Here is a 10,437-nt window from a genome sequence, read left to right as displayed (position 1 = left end):
GGAGGTGAAAGTTGCAGTGAGCCGAGATTGCGTCACTGCACTCAGCCTGGGCGACAGAGCAAGACTCCGCCCCCCCCCCCCCCAAAAAAGTAGAATGAGTCCAGGGAATTGGAAGTATTTCAATACGGCTCCCAGATATCTGCAAATAGATATCTATTTGCAGGAGGTATCTTGGAATTAGGCTGGGGCAAGATCACCCAGGTCCCATGTTTTGCTGCCCTTTTTTTTCCCCCCCACTGTGAGCAACGTTGGAGGTGTCGTTAGTTTTACCGATGGTAGCAAAGTCAGACTTTTGCTTTAGAAAGGTCCAGCAGTGGGAAGAAGATAGCAGTGGGGGCCAGACTGGAATCGAGGAGGACAGTATGAACAGACTTACTAAGCTTGGCGCCTTTTCTCCTGTATCTCCCTCCATCAAAGACCTCCCTCACCTGTGGCGTCACGACCTGGCGGCTCCTGGTCCCCGACTCACCTGGGTCCATCGCACTCTGTCGCCCCCTCGCGGCCGGCTGGGAAACCGGCACGTGGCGACGTCTCCAGCGGTCCTGTGCCTGGGAGGGTTAAAGCTCGACTGAGACTACGGAATCTGGCGAATCCGGTTCTGCCTTGGCGACTGACCTCGATTCACCTTGCAGAAACGCAGTAACCTCATCCAGGAGATGAGGGGGTTGTGCTGGGTCAGTTTTTCCCCTAAACTCAACCATTCAGCAACTGGGATGCTTTTCTAAATTCTCCCCCACAGGCCATTGAGATTATACAGGGAAGTGATATGTATGTTTATTGCATTCCTCCATAAAAGCTGTAACATAGTGTATACTTATAGCTTTTTGTGTCTTTTATTACTGAAATGAATTTTATATGTATATATATTTGTTTTATTTTGTTTTTGAGATGGAGTCTCACTCTGTCTCCCAGGCTGGAGTGCAGTGATGCGATCTCGGCTCACCACAACCTCTGCCTCCTGGGTTCAAGTGATTTTCCTCCCTTACTCTCCCAAGTAGCTGGGATTACAGGCGCCTGCCACCACGCCCGGCTAATTTTTTCATATTTTTGGTAGAGACGGGGTTTCACCATGTTGGCCAAGCTGGTCTCGAACTCTGGACCTCAGGTAATCCACCCGCCTCAGCCTCCCGAAGTGCTAAGTTTTACAGGCATGAACCACTGCGCCCAGCCTATTATATTTATTTTTGGGACAGAGTCTTACTCTGTCGCCCAGGCTAGAGTGCAGTGGCACGATCTCAGCCCACTGCGACCTCTGCTTCCTGGGTTCAAGCGATTTTCCTGCCTCAGCCTCCTGAGTAGCTGGGATTACAGGCATGCGCCATCGTGCCCAGCTAATTTTTGTATTTTTAGTAGAGACAGGGTTTCGCCGTGTTGGCCAGGCGGGTCTCGAACCCCTGACCTCAGGTGATCTGCCTGCCTCGACCACCCAAAGTGCTAGTATTAAAGACGTGAGCCATCACGCCCAGCCTGAAATGAATTATTACTGAAATAAAACACACACTGCATTTACTGCATTCATTTAGGGACACATCTATGCTGTCAGGAGTCACTTTTAAAGACAACATAGAATTGATTTCGGTGCGAATTCTGACTTCACTGTTTCTGGATGATCTTGAACAAGTGTGTCTGCAAAATTAATCCCCTACCACATACTCCCTACCACATTTTCTGCTGAACTTTTCTCGTTAACGCTTATCTCCACTACATCATTTCTTTGTTGTGTTTTGTGTCTCTCTCTCCCACCAGAATGTAAGCTCCATGAGGGCAAGGGATTTTCTTTAGTTACTTCACTAAAAATATATCCCCGAGTCCTAAAACAGTAACTGTTACACAATAGATATTCAATAAATATGCATCAAATAAATGAATGAATGTGCTCAACATTGCACAGTGAGTATGGGGTTTGGAGAGGTGAGCCAGGCTGTGCTTGTAACAAAGGCTCTAGGCTGTCCCTCTGAGTTCTGGGGAGCAGAGCATGGTAAGGTAGACTCAGGAGCTGTGTCTATATGTGAAGGGCCTGGCCCAAACTGGGGATCAGGGTAGGAGGTACAGTAGGAGGAGCCTAAGGATGGTGAACGGAAGGAGGACCAACACAGGAAACTTGGAGGAACTGCAGGGATTTGGCCTGTGGCAGCCGTTTCCGCCCATTCCCCACCATGAGCAAATGTGTTGCTCTGAGAGACTTGAGGAACCCCTGAGAAGGGCAGGTAAAGCTCAGCTATAATCACCTGAGCCATGCTGACCTCTAAGGATTTAACACCTCAGCTCCTTCCTAGGAGAACCCCTCCAACACTGGAAACATTGATGAGGGAGGGCTGGGGCGAGGGAATAGGAGCTGGGGAGGTGGGCATCCTTGCAAACTTGGAGGACAGATATGGGGGAGGACATGCAATTCTTTCTTGGAGGGGGATTGTAGAAGGTTCAGGAAACAGACTGAGGCATGGCCCCAACTTCAGCCCCTGTGACTCCAGTCAGATCCTGCATGTCCCTTCTGGGCATGAGAACCTCAGGGGAGGGGGGCACAGAGGACCATGGTTGTCACTGTTGCCTTTGATGTTCACACAGACCTCAGAGTTGAGTTCTATTCTTCCTGTTTTACAGATGAGAAATCTGAGCCTCTGAGCAAGGATGTGGTTGGCCAAGGCCCCCACGTGTCTCCATCACAAGAGCCCACATTAGAACAAGTCTCTGCCTTCAAAGGATGGAAAGCATAGAAGCAGGCTGGGCGGGGTAGCTCAAGCCTATAATCCCAGCATTTTGAGAGGCCAAGATGGGTAGATCACTTGAGGTCAGGAGTTCAAGACCAGCCTGTTCATGTTCTGGTCAACATGGTGAAACCCCGTCTCTACTAAAAATACAAAAATTAGTCAGGTGTGGTGGTGCGTGCCTATAATCCCAGCTACTCAGGAAGCTGAGGCACAAGAATTGCTTGAACCTGGGAGGTTGCAGTGAGCTGAGATCACGCCACTGTGCTCCAGCTGGGGTGACAGAGTGAGATCCGAGCGAGATTCCATCTCAAAAAAAAAAAAAAAGGCTGGTGGCTCACGCCTGTAATCCCAGCACTTTGGGAGGCAGAGGCAGGCAGATCATCATGAGGTCAGTAGATCCTGGCAAACATGATGAAACCCTACCCTGTCTCTACTAAAAATACAAAAAATTAGCCGGGCGTGGTGGCACGCACCTGTAGTCCCAGCTACTCGAGAGGCTGAGGCAGGAGAATCGCTTGAACCTGGGAGGTGGAGGTTGCAGTGAGCTGAGATTTTGCCATTGCACCCTAGCCTGGGCAACTAGGCTAGAGTGAGACTCTGTCTCAAAAAAAAAAAAAAAAAAAAAATTAGTGCGGCATGATGGTGCCTGCCAGTAGCCCCAGCTACTAGGGAGGCTGAGGTGGGAGGATGGATTAAGTCCAGGAGGTTGAGGCTACAGTGAGCCATGATTATGCCACTATACTTAAGCCTGGGCAATAGAATGAGATCTCCAAAAAAAAAAAAAAAAAAAATCTGCTGCAAGGGAAAGCTGGGCCATTTCAGGGTAGAAGTGAAGGGACTGTGGCCACTAACGAAATGGATTTGTTCATTGTGCTTTTTCATGTCCTGGGAAGATTGAGGGGCAGTTGGGAATCTCCCATATGACAGTTCATTTCACTACCTTTGATCTGATTCCAAATCAAGATAATTTGCTACCATTTATTGACTCATCCACTATGTGCCACGGCTTTTTCATCTGTATCATACCAGTACTTTTCTTTTTTTTTTTCTTTTTTCTTTTATTGAGACAGGGTCTCACTCTTTCGCCCAGGCTGGAGTGTAGTGGCGCGATCTCAGCTCACTGCAACTACCACCTTCCAGGTTCAAGCGATTCTCTCGCCTCAGCCTCCCAAGTAGCTGGGATTATAGGCACTTGCCACCCGAGTAAAAATTAGCCTGGCTAATTTTTGTATTTTTGGTAGAGACGGTGTTTCACCATGTTGGCCAGGGTGGTCTCAAACTCCTGATCTCAGGTGATCCGCCTGCCTCGGCCTCCCAAAATGCTGGGATTAATGACGTGAGCCTCCACGCCCAGCCGTATCATACTAGTACTTTAAGGTAGGTATTAATCTTCCCAAATTACAGAGGAGGAAACTAGAGGGCCAGTAAGGTTACAGAAACTCTTGCCTGAAGCCATAAATGGGGAGCTAGGGCCAAGTTCTGCCTGACTTCCAAGGTACTGCAGGCTCTACCGTGCTAGTTTCCTCTAGGTGACCACCATGTCAGAACTCCTTGGAGAGGCTGGGCACAGGCACAGGGGGCTCATGACTTTAATACAAACACTTTGGGAGACCAAGGCAGGAGGATCACTTGAGCCCAGGAGTTTGAGACCAGTCTGGGCAACCAGAAAAAAAAAAAAAAATTAGCTCACCACTGAGTGTGGTGGTATGCACCTATAGTCCCAGCTACTCCATATGGCGGGAGGATCCCTTGAGCCCAGGAGGTCAAGGCTGCAGTTAGCCAGCCCGGGAATGTCCGCCCAAAGTTAGAGAACCTCACCTCTGCTCAGTCCATCTCATGCTCCCCAAGCCAACTGTTCCTGCCTGCTCTGGCTCCCCAAGGACCTTAGATCTGAGATGAGCTTATGTAGACTCACCGCAAGGTCTGACTACATGGTGTGGACCATCTCTGCTGCAGAGTAGGACTCTGGTCCCAAGCCTCCTCTGCCCCAGCTCTTCATAATATCAGCCTTTCCCTACTCTAGGAACTCAGGTGTACCAGACGCGGTCATGTTTGCCAGTGACTGAATTGTGTACCAACCAGTTGGGGGACAGAAAGGGCTGGGGAATGAAGAATCTGGGCAACTCCCTTTTCCCCACTCCGCCCCACACCTTTTCATTGGGTAGGAAGATGTAAATTACAGGGGTGTGGACATTGAGGCTGATACTATGCCTTTACCCCACTGGCCAGAAGGAAACTAGAGACAGCAGATTTCACCAATGGGAAGGCAATATGCAGATACTGCCCTGTGTTAGTTATCTGATGGACAGTTGCTACTTTTCATTCTTGTGCTCTAGCACTTGGAGTTTACAGCATGACTTTGAGGTCTAGGTTACACAAGAAAGCAATTAATGATTCAGCGCCCACCTTGTGCCAAGCCCTGTGGCAGGAGAGGGGAGGAAGTTGGGGGGAGTAAGAGAGGCAAGGCCCTGCCCTGGTAGAATTTTCATTCAAGTAAATTACTCAACCCATAAATGAGCAATGTACTTTCAGATTGGATGGTGCCACAAAGAGTCAGCTGAGAAGCTGTAGGCTGGCGGGGCTGTCCGAAGTCCTGTGTGGGTTTATTTAAAGTGCTGCAGAGGAGGCCGAGAGATCAGTTATCTGACAGGTGGCTGAATGAGGGTGAGACAGAAGGGGAAGTGAATGGAGAATGAGGAGGAATTTCCTCCCCAAAGGTGGATCGGGGTAGATGGTGTTTGCTAAATCAATTTTTTTTTTTTTTTTTTGACATGGAGTCTCACTCTGTGGCTCAGGCTGGAGTGCTGTGGCTTGATCTCAGCTCACTGCAACCTCCGTCTCCCAGGTTCAAGCAATTCTCCTGCCTCAGCCTGCCCAAGTAGCTGGGATTACAGGCACGAGCCACTGCACACGGCTAATTTTTTATTTATTTATTTATTTATTTATTTATTTATTTATTTATTTATTAGATGGAGTCTCGCTCTGTCACCCAGGCTGGAGTGCAGTGGTGCAATCTCGGCTCACTGCAACCTCCGCCTCCTGGGATCAAGCGATTCTTCTGCCTCAGCCTCCTGAGTTGGTGGGACTACAGGCGCCTGCTACCAACACCTGGCTGATTTTTGTACTTTTAGTAGAGACAGGGTTTCACCATGTTGCCCAGGCTGGTCTCGAACTCCTGACCTCAAGTGATCTGCAGGCCTCGGCCTCCCAAAGTGATGGAATTACGGACATGAGCCACTGCACCCAGCCTGCTAAATAAAATCTTTAGAACCGGGGAGCATGACAACGTTGGAGGGGAGGAAGTGCGGGGCAGGAGAGTGCAGAGCTGTGTGACTGGGTAAGTCGCTTCACCTCTCCAGCCTCTGTTGCTGGAAGTTAGAAATAACATGTACATGGCCAGGCGGGGTGGTTCATGCCTGTAATAGCAGCACTTTGGGAGGCTGAGGTGGGTGGATCACTTGAGGTTGGAAGTTCAGGCCAGCCTAGCCAACAAGGTGAAACCCCGTCTTTACAAAAATACAAAAATTAGCCGGGCATGATGGCGGGTGCCTGTAATCCCAGCTACTGGGGAGGCTGAGGCAGGAGAATTGCTTGAACCCGGGAGGCGGAGGATGCAGTGAGCTGAGATTGAGCCACTGTGCCCCAGCCTGGGAGACAGAGGAGACTTTGTCTAAAAACAAAAACAAAACAAAAACAGAAAAGGAAATTACATGTACATGACCTAGCACGTGGTAGGCACTCTATAAATTCTAAATAAAGAAGCCTCCGCCATCCTGGGCAACATGGCAAGACCCTGAATCCATAAAAATATTTTGAAAATTAGCCCGTCATGGTGGTATGTGCCTGTGGTCCCAGCTATTTGAGAGGCTGAGGTAGAAGGATGGCTGCACCCAGGAGGTAGAGGCTACAGTGAGCTGTGAACATGCCACTGCACTCCAGCCTGGGCAACAGAGCTAGGTACTGTCTCAAAAAAAAAAAAAAAAAAAAAAGGCTCCAAATCGTGGCTGCTACTGGTATACTGGGAGAGGCCCTTAGTTCCATTCTCTAGGTTTAGTGCTTTGGTCCTACCCTTTTCCTTCTCTTCTCCCAAAGCATATACCTTCAAAGTACCTGTCTTCACCTCTCCCTGCCTTGGCCTGCCTACAGCCCTGCACACGGGCAGTTTGTCTCCCTGCCTCCCTTCAGGACAAGGACTTCAAGGACAGCAGGAAAGACTTGGATCAGTTCCAAGGAAGAACTTCCTTGTCTTTCAATTAGAGTTGCAGCTGCTAGGGGGAGGGGATCAGAATGCAGTTCTGACAGAGTTAGATAATTCTGGAGCGGGAATAAAACTTTGAGATCCGGCCGGGCGCAGTGGCTCAGGCCTGTAATCTCAGCACTTTGGGAGGCCCACGTGGGTGGATCATTTAAGGCCAGGAGTCTGAGACCAGCCTGGCCAACATGGTGAAATCGCGTCTGCACTAAAAATACAAAAAAATATTAGCTGGGCGTGTTGGCTCGTGCCTGTAATCCCAGCTACTAGGGAGGTGAAGGCATCTCAAAAAAAAAAAAAAAAAAAAAAAAAAAAGCCGGGCGCGGTGGCTCAAGCCTGTAATCCCAGCACTTTGGGAGGCCGAGACGGGTGGATCACGAGGTCAGGAGATCGAGACCATTCTGGCTAATATGGTGAAACCCTGTCTCTACTAAAAAATATAAAAAACTAGCCAGGTGAGGTGGCGGGCGCCTGTAGTCCCAGCTACTGGGGAGGCTGAGGCAGGAGAATGGTGTAAAACCGGGAGACGGAGCTTGCAGTGAGCTGAGATCCGGCCACTGCACTCCAGCCTGGGCGACAGAGCGAGACTCCATCTCAGAACAAAAAAGAAAAAAGAAGTCTTTGAGATCATCTATCTAGTCCAGAGCTTTTCGATAGTTTTTGGCAGATATCCAATTTAAGAAATACATTTTGCCGGGCGCAGTGGCTCACGCCTGTAATTCCAGCACTTTGGGAGGCCAAGGCGGATCCTGGCTAACACAGTGAAACCCCGTCTCTACTAAAAATACAAAAAAATTAGCCGGGCGTGGTGGCGGCCGCCTGTAGTCCCAGCTACTCGGGAGGCTGAGGCAGGAGAATGGCGTGAACCTGGAAGAGGGAGGTTGCAGTGAGCTGAGACCGCACCACTGCCCTCCAGCCTTGGCGACAGAGCAAGACTCCGTCTCAAAAAAAAAAAAAAAAAAAAAAGAAGAAAAAAAGAAATACATTTTATATCAGAATGGGGTGAATTCAGGTTTTGTGGAGCCTGAAATTTGTAAAAAATTGGGGAACTTCTAAGAAAAAATGATATAAAATGACTGATGCAAAATTATGTAAGTATGTATGTATGTATGTATTTATTTATTTAAGACGGAGTTTCGCTGTTGTTGCCCAGGCTGGAGTGCAATGGCACGATCTCGGCTCACCGCATTCTCCACCTCCCAGGTTCAAGCGATTCTCCTGCCTCAGCCTCCGGAGTAGCTGGGATTACAGGCACGCACCACCACGCCCAGTTAATTTTGTATTTTTAGTAGAGACGGATTTCTCCATGTTGGTCAGGCTGGTCTCAAACTCCCGATCTCAGGTGATTCACCTGCCTCGGCCTCCCAAAGTGCTGGGATTACAGGCGTGAGCCACTGCGCCCTGCTTATATATTTATTTAGAGTGAGAAACAAATTAAAAACTTTAAAATGTTGGCAAATACCATAATTATTAAATCAAAACAATAAGATATTTTTACTTTAAGCACCTGACATGCCACTGTAATACATTTTTTTCCCTACAATTTTGGGCCACATGCTTGTTATGTAGCAATGATTTTATTTTATTTTATTTTCTATTATTTATTTATTTATTTATTTTTTGAGACAGAGTCTTGCTCTGTCCGCCAGGCTGGAGTGCAGTGGTGCGATTTCATCTCAGAGCAACCTCCGCCTCCCAGGGTCAAGTGATTCTCTTGCCTCAGCCTCCCAAGTAGCTGGGACTACAGGCACGTGCCACCATGCCTGGCTAATATTTTGTATTTTTAATAGAGATGAGGTTTCACGGTGTTAGCCAGGATGGTCCGGATCTCCTGACCTTGTGATCCACCCGCCTTGGCCTCCCAAAGTGCTGGGATTACAGGAGTGAGCCACCACGCCCAGCCCATTTATAATTTAATGCATCTGATAATTTGAAGAATTTTCTGCAAACTTCTGCTTCCCTACAATGCAGACCTTGTTTCTCCTCCCAGGACTATATTCTTCCCATGTCGGGTGTCTAGGATGTATACTGTGGTCATAGAGCAATGCCTGTCACTGCAGCTTTAGGCCAGGATACTAGGTGTGTCAGGGGGTTCCAGGAGTATTTCTGGAAGCCATTCCTACACTAGGGTCACTAGCAATCACGTAACTATTCATAGAAGTGACTGTGAACCTTATAACTATAACCCAGTGATTTCAATTTTTTTCTTTTTTGAGGCGGAGTCTCGTTCTGTTGCCCAGGCTAGAGTACAGTGGCATGATCTCGGCTCACTGCAACCTCTGCCTTCTGGGTTCCAGTGATTCTCCTTCCTCAGCCTCTCAAATAGTTGGGATTACAGGTGCCCATCACCACACCTGGCTAATTTTTTTTTTGGTGTTTTTAGTACAGATGGGGTTTTACTATATGTTTGGCTGGCTGGATGGTCTTGAACTCCCGACCTCAAGTGAGCCACCCACCTCAGCCTCCCAAGGTGCTGGGATTACAGGTGTGAGCCACCACGCCTGACCAATTTCAAATTAAGTGTATGCCCAACTCAACCTCCTGTTAGTGGGGTCTCAAAAATGCTTATGGCCACCTCAGTATCCCCTTCACCAGGGAGAGTGTGACAGAGAGCAAGTCAGTGTAAAGAGATAGCAGCGGCCGTGATTGTGACTTAAAACTCTTACTTTTGGGCTGGGCATGGTGGCTCATGCCTGTAATTCCAGCACTTTGGGAAGCCGAGGCGAGCGGATCACCTGAGGTTGCGAGTTCGAGACCAGCCTGACTAACATGGTGAAACCCTGTCTCTATTAAAAATCCAAAAACTAGCTGGGTGTGGTGGTGCACACCTGTAGTCCCAGCTACTCGGGAGGCTGAGGCAGGAGAATTGCTTGAACCTGGGAGGCGGAGGTTGCAGTGAGCGAGATCTTGTCATTGCACTCCGGCCTGGGCAACAAGAGTGAAACTCCGTCTCGAAAACAAACAAACAAACAAAAAAAAACAAACGAAAAAACCTCTTACTTTGGCAAATTGTTGAACATATGAATACATTGCTAGGGCCTCTCCCAAGATAAGGGAGGGGCCCTGGAATTCAAGGTCTATTAGCGTCATGAAAAATCCATCTCTAGCCGGGCGCGGTGGCTCAAGCCTGTAATCCCAGCACTTTGGGAGGCCGAGACGGGCGGATCACGAGGTCAGGAGATCGAGACCCTCCTGGCTAACACGGTGAAACCCCGTCTCTACTAAAAATACAAAAATTAGCCGGGCGAGGTGGTGGGCGCCTGTGGTCCCAGCCACTCGGGAGGCTGAGGCAGGAGAATGGCGTGAACCCAGGAGGCAGAGGTTGCGGTGAGCTGAGATCCGGCCACTGCACTCTAGCCTGGGCGACAGAGCAAGACTCCGTCTCAAAAAAAAAAAAAAAAAAAAAAAAAAAAAAAAAAAAAAAAAAAGAAAAATCCATCTCTGACTAGGCTGGATGCCATGGCTCATGCCTGTAAT

General features: G+C 48.7%; 1 protein-coding gene across 1 annotated transcript in view; it reads left to right on the top strand.

Annotated features, from left to right (window-relative positions):
• The window catches only part of LOC111549039 (atherin-like), a 34,531-nt gene extending 33,718 nt beyond the window's left edge, over positions 1-813 (top strand). Inside the window, exon 3 of the transcript XR_002733587.2 lies at positions 418-813. The gene's annotated coding sequence lies outside the window, so the exon portion shown is untranslated. The remainder of the gene's footprint in view (positions 1-417) is intronic.
• Positions 814-10,437: the final 9,624 nt, after the last annotated feature.

This window comes from Piliocolobus tephrosceles, chromosome 19 (genome assembly GCF_002776525.5).
Source record: "Piliocolobus tephrosceles isolate RC106 chromosome 19, ASM277652v3, whole genome shotgun sequence".
NCBI classification, from domain to species: domain Eukaryota; kingdom Metazoa; phylum Chordata; class Mammalia; order Primates; family Cercopithecidae; genus Piliocolobus; species Piliocolobus tephrosceles.
Note: the sequence above shows the minus strand (reverse complement) of the source record. Positions and strands in the feature narration are given on the sequence as shown.